This window comes from Phascolarctos cinereus, unplaced genomic scaffold, assembly GCF_003287225.1.
Source record: "Phascolarctos cinereus isolate Bilbo 61053 unplaced genomic scaffold, phaCin_HiC Scaffold_4;HRSCAF=312, whole genome shotgun sequence".
In the NCBI taxonomy this organism is placed as follows: domain Eukaryota; kingdom Metazoa; phylum Chordata; class Mammalia; order Diprotodontia; family Phascolarctidae; genus Phascolarctos; species Phascolarctos cinereus.
Window position 1 is genome coordinate 465,167,332 of NW_027555847.1, and position 7,379 is coordinate 465,174,710.

Below are 7,379 nucleotides of genomic sequence, written 5' to 3' on the forward strand. Positions count from 1 at the left end.
GTACAGAACACAGGATCATAGGATTTAGGACAGTATTTGGAGTCCATCTAATCCAGTTCTCTTCTTTGTAAGAAAATGGATTTCCAGAGAAATTTAGTGACTTTTCCAATTCCAATTCCAAACCAGGTTCTCTGACTCCAAATCTTTCTAGCACATAGATAGCTGGTTCTGAAGAGATGAGTTACAGGAGATATATAAGAAAAATTTTTCTGGGATAGTGTGAGAAGCAGTTGGAGAAAAGTATAATGCCATCAACCTAATACTAGAACCTGGACAATGGAACATCAGGTACCTTGTTAACATGAGCTTACATGGGAGTTGAATACTCATTTTGTTGTGGAGACTAATAGATGAATCAAATTCTGATGTTTCCAGTGTGGGGAGCAACCTCTAAGAATGAAACAGGCATATTCAAACTCAGAGTTTTGCTCCTTGGCCATATGTTACACAATTCGTGGCATCATGGAATTCTTTGATTCATAGCTTACAAGTGCTAGAAGGGACCTATGGATCATCTAGGCTGTTGCACTAGATCATCTAGTGCAAAATGAACAGCCTTCATTTTCATTTAGTGTTTCATTTCAGGAAGTGATTTGCTTTTCTCTTTTTCTTTCCACTTTGCTGTCTGGTTCTATGAAATCTGGGCAGTTTTAATTTATAATTTCTTGAAACATGATATCTAGCCGAGATGGTGGAGTAGCAGGAAGAAGTATAACAAACTCCCCTCACAAAACTTCTTCAAACAGATCTAGAAAACACACCAGACTGAACCCTGATGGAGAAATCCAAAAAAAAAAAAGTCACAATGAGTCATTTTTCCAGCCAGTGTTTGCATAGGGAGAAAGACAGAGAAGCCTGTGGATTCATGGGACTGAGGTCTGGCCAGGAAAACAGGCCACATGGAGTAATCCAACAAGCAGGGACTGAAAGAGGACAAAAGGTTAGGTAAGGACTCAGACTCATACCAAGACATTGTTGTTGTACAGGTACAGGTGCTACCTGGAAGCTTTGCTGTCCATTACCCATTTCAGGATCACAGATCCAGGGGAAGATGAGGAGCTAATCTGTGCCAGGCCAGGGAGAGGAGTGGTTGTGGGCCCTACTTTCTGTACTGAGAAAGGAGGAAATTCAGCAGCAAAAGCAGCGCTGTGAGTCTGACCCTCAGGACTAGAGGTCTCTGTTCCAGTTCAATCTGAAGCCCACAGAGAAATAACCAGGACAAGAATCCCAGACTAAAGGGGGAAAAATCCCTTCTGTTCTTACTCTGAACCATCAGAACTTCCCAGCAGGCTGGGAGTGGCTAAGTTCAGCAGCAGTTAAGTCCTGTTGCTCAGATCCAACTCAGGTCAGGAACTTGCAGAGCTCAGACCAGAGTGTCAGTTATCAGAGCCCTTGATCAGACCCCTTTGGGAGTACTGAAAAATTATAGGTCCCCTGCCTGAGCTGTCTCTGAAATCCTAGAATAACATAACATTCAGTATTCCCAGAAATCAGCAACAGGACCAGCTCAGACAATCCCTCTAGAAGTATGTAGATCCTGGCCTTAACATCAAGTCTGAAGTCGAGAAGTAGACTAGAAAGAAGAGCAAACAAAAAAAATATATAATTTTACAATGAAAAGCTCTTATGATGACAGAAATACTCAAGACAAAAACCCAAAAGAGAATGACTCCCAAACATCTACAAGCAGACCCAAAGAAAAACACAGCTTGTTCACAAATTCAAGTAGAATTCCTGGAGACACGAAGGAAGAGTTGTTGGATTTTTTTAAGAATTAATTTTTTTAAATAAATGAAATACAAACACTAGAGAATGTGGAAAAATGAGAGTTATGGAAGAAATAATTGGAAAGGGAATTAATAATTTGGTACAAGAAGTACCCAAGCAACAACTCCCCTGAAAATCAGAGTGGACCAAACAGAAACTAATGTCTCTAGGAAGCAACAAGAAATAATAAAACAAGGTCAAAGACCTAAAAAAAGACACAAGAAGATGTAAGGTACCTTATAGCAAAAACAAAAAACTGAGAAACAGATTGAGGGAAAAAGTTAAGAATCATTGGACCACCTACCTGAAAGCCATGACCTAGGTCTCTTATTTCAAGAAGTTCTAAAACAAAACTGACTAGATCTTTTTAAAACTAGAGTCAAATTAGAAATCGAAAGAATTCACTGGTTATCTCCTGAAAGAAATCTCAAAATAAAAACTCCCAGGAACACAGCAAAATCCAGAGCTTCTAGGTCAAAGAAAAAATAATGAAAGCTGCCAGAAAGAATTCATCTAAAGAAGAGCCAAAGTCAAGATCACTTACAATTTAGCAGCCATTACTATAAAGGAATAGAGAAAGTAGGGCCCACAACCACTCCTCATCCCAGTCTGACACAGGTTCTCTTCTCATTTTCCCCTGGTGAAAATTGAAAAGTGAAAGCTGAAAAAAAAGTGATTTCATAATTAGTGAGGAACAAATAAAAAAATATTTTGCCCAATTATATATAAATAAAACTGACAACCTAAATGAAATGGATGAATATTTATACAATACAAAATGCCTAAATTAACAGATCTAGAAATAGAGGACTTAAGTAAACCAATCTCAGAAAAATAAATTGAAAAAGCTATAAATGAGCTCCCAAAGAAAAAATAAAACTCAAGGATTTGCAAGGAAATTCTTTAAACAACTATTAGTTCCAATACTACAAAAGGGTTTAAAAAAATAAAAGAAGTGGTCCCACCAACTTCCTTCTATGATATAGATATGATTTTGTTACCTTAGCCCAGTAGAGTCAAAATAGAGAAAGAAAACTATAGACCAATATCCCTAATGAAAAGCAATCCAAAAATTTAAAATAAAATGTTAGCAACAATATTATAGAAACATATTGCAAAGATTATACTCTATGACTAGATTGATTTTACATTAGGAATGCAGAGCTGCTTCATTAGAAAAGCTACAAATGTACTTGACCACATTAATATTAATAACAAGAATATAATAACATGTTAATAACAAGAACAACAAGATTTTATATATATATATAATATATATACATATATATATATATATAGGTATAGAAAAACTTTCGACAAGATACTGTATTTCACCAAATAATCATTGCAGACTTTATGCCAATTTTTTTTTTCAAAAAAGTGGGATGTGATCATTATGTGAAATTTTAAAAATTGTCCTGGTATTACTTAGAAATCATTTATTACTAAGCCGTTTTTGGTGCAAGATTAGGATTCATGGAATACTTGCCAATATGCATTAAAATTGAATACTGCCACTGCACATGCACTGAGAATTCTAGGCTCATGGCTCTCAGTGAGTAAAAGATAAATGTGTATCCATATACCACTGGTGATTACACTGCTGCTCTGTTTGCCTTTTAATTGGCATGATGAACAGAATTATACCATGTGATGATTATGTGATGAAAGGTTATAAACCAATTTTTGGACTGAAAAATCAGGGTGCAATGATTATGCAGTGGCAATGATTATGTGGTAAAATACAGTACATCTCTTCCTGTTAAAAACATTAGAAAGCATAGTAATAAATTGATATTTTCTTACTATAATAAATAGTTCCTATCTAAAGCTAAGAGCCAGAATTATCTTTAATGGAGATAGAGACCTTTCTAATAAGATCAAGGGTAAAGCAAGGAGGTCCATTACCATCATTACTATTTGATATAGTGCCAGAAATGCTATACAAATAAGAAAAGAAAAAGAAATTGAGGACATAAGCATAGGCAAAGAGGAAACAAAATTATTGATTTTTTTTATAGATGACATGATATTTTACTTAGAAAACCCTACTGAGTCAACTAAAAAACTAATCAAAATAATTAACAGCTTTGGCCGAGTTGTAGGATATAAAATAAACCCACAGAAATCTCTATATTATCAACAAAATTTCTCTATATTATCAACAAAAGCCAGCAGGAAGAAATTGAAATAAAAAATCTATTAAAATAACTATGGAAAGTATGGTACATACAAAATTACATAATAATATATAGATAATATATATTCTGTTTTATTTATATATTTATATGTATACTGACATTATAGCTATTGATTAGATCACCAACTGCACTGTGCTAAGCTCCGCAGATACAAAGAAAGGCAAAAGACAGTCTTTAGTCTCTAAGAGCTGACAGTCTAATGGGAGCGACAACATGAAAACAATTATGTACAAATGAGAGATATATACAGGATAAATTGGAGACAATAATAGAGGGAAAGTATTAACATTAAGGGAATCAGGAATGGCTTCTTGTGGAAGGTGGGATTTTTTGCTGGGACTTGAAGGAAGCCAGGGAAACCACAAGGCAGAAATGAAGAGGGAGAGAATTCCAGGCATGGGGAATAAACAGTGAAAATGCCCACATTCTGGAGATAGAGGGTCTTGTACAAGGAGTAGCAAGGTTACCAGTGTCACTGTATCAAAGAGTATGTGGGGGAGGAGGAAGGTATAAGAAGACTAGAAAGGTGGGAAGCAGTCAGCTTGCAAAGGATTTTGAATGCCAAACAAAGGATTTTACATTTGATCTTGGAAGTGATAGGAAGCCACTTGGGCTGATTAAATAAAGCAGTGACCTGTGCTTAAGACAGATCAGTTGGACAGCTGGCTGGAGGTTAGATTGGAGCTAAGAGACCTAAGGTGGGGTGACCAATCAGGAGGCTATTACAATAGGCCAGGCATGAGGTGATGTGGGCCTTTCCCAGCGAGTGCCAATGTAAGAGGAGAGAAGGGGGCATACATGAGAGATATAGTGAAGGTAAATTCTACAGGATCTGGAAACAGATGGGGTGAGAGAGTAAGGAGTCGAATGGGTTGTGAGTTTGTGTGACTGGGAACATGGTGGTGCCCTTGACAGCACTAGGAAAGGCTGGAATGGGGAAAGACTTGTGGAAAAGATAGTGAGTTCAGTTTTGGACGTTGTTGAATTTCATATGTATACAGGACATCCAACTTGAGAGGCAGTTGTGATGTGATACTGGAGGTCAGGAGAGAGGTTGAGGCTGGACAAGTTGATCTAAGAGTCATATGCATAGAGATGATAATTGAAATCATGGGAGCTGATGAGATCACTAAGTGGAATATTATAGAAGGAGAGGAGAAGAGGGCCTAAGATAGACAGAATGCTGGGGGACACTCAAGGGGTGGGCACAACCTGGAGGAAGATCCAATAAAGGAGACTGAGAAGGAGTGGTTAAACAGGTTAGAGGAGAACCAGGATAGAGATGTGAGGGTATCAGGGAGAAAAGCATAATTGACAGTGTCAAAGACGTCAGAGACATCAGAAGGATGAAGATCGAAGAAAGGTCATTAGATTTGGCAACTTTGGAGGGAAGTTTTGGTTGAATGATGAGGTTAGAAGCCAGATTGTACAGAGTTAAGAAGAGAATGACAGCAAAAATGGAGATGAGCCAAGCCTGAGATGGGGGATGATCCATACTACCTTTGGGGCATCCACCCTGAACTGTGAAAAACATTCCATAAATTCCTCAAATTCTTTCATTTTCTAAAAAGTGAAGGGGAGAGGCTGCACCTAGAGTTGGAAACCTAACCTTGTTTTTCCCTGCCCTCATCCTTGGCGAGGGGTACACCCCTTAAAGGAGGAAGCTAAGCGGCCATTGCATAATGCTGAGCTTGGAGTCAGGAAGATGTGAATTCAGATCCTGTCTCAGACATTTACTTAGTATGATCCTAGGCATATCACTTAACCCCTCATAGCCTCACTTTTGTCATCTATAAAATACACATGGTACCTCTATGACAAAGTTATTCTGGAGATCAAAGGAAATAACATACTCCTTGTTGTAATCGTTGAGCCGTTTCAGTTAAGTCAAGTTCTCCTTGACTCCATTTTGGGTTTTCTTGGCAAAGATACCGGAGTGGTTTCCCATTTCCTTCTCCAGCTCATTTTACAGATGAGGAAACTGAGATAAACAAGGTCAAGTGACTTTCACAGAGTCACACAGCAAATGTCTGAGGCTGGATTTGAGCTCAGAAGATGAGTCTTCCTGACTCCAAGCCCAGTGCTCTATCCACCAGATAACATATGTCAAGTTCTACATTTTAGGGATGGAGAGTGGACCTGTGATTTCATTCTCATCATTTCACATGTGGAACTCCTGGGTGAGGAAACTCCCTCTACTCTTCTGCAACTTACAAGTCTTAGAGAGCTGCCTAGAGTACTGAAAGGTTAATAACAATAACAAAAACAATAGCTAACATTTATATAGCACTATGTGCCAGGCATTGTGCTAAGTGCTTCACGATTATTATTTCATTTGATTCTCATAACAACAACCTGGGATGTAGGTGGTATTATCATCCCCATTTTACAGATGAGGGAACTGAGGCAAACAGAGGTTAAGTGACTTGCCCAGAGTGAGTATCTGAATTTGAACACAGGTCTTCCTGAGTGCAGGTCCAGTACTTTATCCATTGTGCTATCCACTGTGCCCCAGGTTAAGTGATTTTCCCAGGGTCACCTTGCCTCTAATTAAAACCTCCATTTTATGAAGAAGCTCAGCCAGACATCTCATTTCTCTCAACTGGCTGAAGTATTCTGAGACTTCGCCAACCTTTCCACCGTACCGCAGGAAGCTCATCATTGGGAAAACCTCATCATCCTGGAAGTTCCCATCATTGTTGGTACTCTACCTCCTTGTTACCCCCTGTCCCTGTTATTCCAGGGTAGAGCCAGGAACTCCCAAACCTCCATTTAAGGAGGAAGTTCAGCACAGACATTTCTTTATTTCCTACCTGGTTGCACTACTTTGGGACTTTTCTGACTTTTCTATCATTTCTCTTCCCCCCTCCTCCATTTAGGCTACCTTCCCTAACCTCCTTTTCAACTTCCTTCTGTGTGTGTCTTCTCTCATTAGACTGTAAGCTCCTTGAGAGCAGGATCTTTCTTTCTTTCTTTCTCTCTTTCTTTCTTTCTTTCTCTCTTTCTTTCTTTCTTTCTTTCTTTCTCTCTTTCTCTCTCTCTCTTTCTTTCTTTCTTTCTTCCTTCCTTCCTTCCTTCCTTCCTTCCTTTCTTCCTTCCTTTCTTTCTTTCTTTCTTTCTTTCTTTCTTTCTTTCTTTCTTTCTTTCTTTCTTTCTTTCTTTCTTTCTTTCTTCTTTCTTCTTTCTTCCTTCCTTCCTTCCTTCCTCCTTTCTCTTCTTTCTTTTCTTTCTTTCTTTCTTTCTTTCTTTCTTTCTTTCTTTCTTTCTTCTTTCTTCCTTCCTTCCTTCCTTCCTTTCTCTTTCTTTCCTTTCTTTCTTTCTTTCTTTCTTTCTTTCTTTCTTTCTTTCTTTCTTTCTTTCTTTCTTTCTTTCTTTCTTTCTTTCTTTCTTCCTTCCTTCCTTCCTTCCTTC